The following is a 784-nucleotide window of genomic DNA, read 5'->3' on the forward strand; positions in this document are numbered from 1 at the left end:
ATTCAGAGTATCAACTTCAAGAACTCCCTTCTTCATAGGCGTCCCATTGTTCACAGGATTTCTTTCAGAAGTGTACATGAACTGGTTGTTAGCAACCATGTCAATGAGTTCTTGAGCTTCTGCAGGCATTTTCTTTAGGTGAATGGATCCACCTACAGAAGTGTCCAGTGACATCTTTGATAGCTCAGATAAACCATCATAGAATATATCCAGGATAGTCCATTCTGAAAGCATGTCAGAAGGACACTTTTTGGTCAACTGTTTGTATCTTTCCCAAGCTTCATAGAGGGATTCACCTTCTTTCTGTCTGAAGGTTTGAACATCAGCTCTAAGCTTGCTCAGCTTTTGAGGAGGAAAGTACTTGGCTAAGAAAGCCGTGACCAGCTTATCCCAAGAGTTCAGGCTGTCTTTGGGTTGAGAATCCAACCATAATCTAGCTCTGTCTCTTACAGCAAAAGGGAAAAGCATGAGCATGTAGACTTCAGGGTCTACTCCATTAGTCTTAACAGTATCACATATCTGCAAGAATTCAGTCAAGAACTGAAAAGGATCTTCAGATGGAAGTCCATGAAACTTGCGGTTCTGCTGCATCAGAGAAACTAATTGAGGTTTCAGCTCAAAATTGTTTGCTCCAATGGCAGGAATGGAGATGCTTCTTCCATGTAAATTGGAATTTGGTGCAGTAAAGTCACCAAGCATCTTCCTTACATTATTATTATTTTCGACTGCCATCTCCTTTTCCTGTTCGAAAATTTCTGAAAGGTTTTCTCTGGATTGTTGTAAT

At 40.6% G+C, this 784-nt stretch overlaps 1 non-coding gene across 1 annotated transcript; it reads left to right on the forward strand.

Moving 5' to 3' along the window:
• Positions 1 to 228: 228 nt before the first annotated feature.
• Positions 229 to 336, forward strand: LOC148570957 (small nucleolar RNA R71). The gene has a single exon (XR_015908132.1). It is a non-coding gene; the product is annotated as a small nucleolar RNA R71 (small nucleolar RNA).
• The last annotated feature ends 448 nt before the right edge of the window (positions 337 to 784 follow it).

Source organism: Arachis ipaensis, chromosome B3 (assembly GCF_059453495.1).
Source record: "Arachis ipaensis isolate K30076 ecotype BB chromosome B3, ASM5945349v1, whole genome shotgun sequence".
In the NCBI taxonomy this organism is placed as follows: Eukaryota; Viridiplantae; Streptophyta; class Magnoliopsida; order Fabales; family Fabaceae; genus Arachis; species Arachis ipaensis.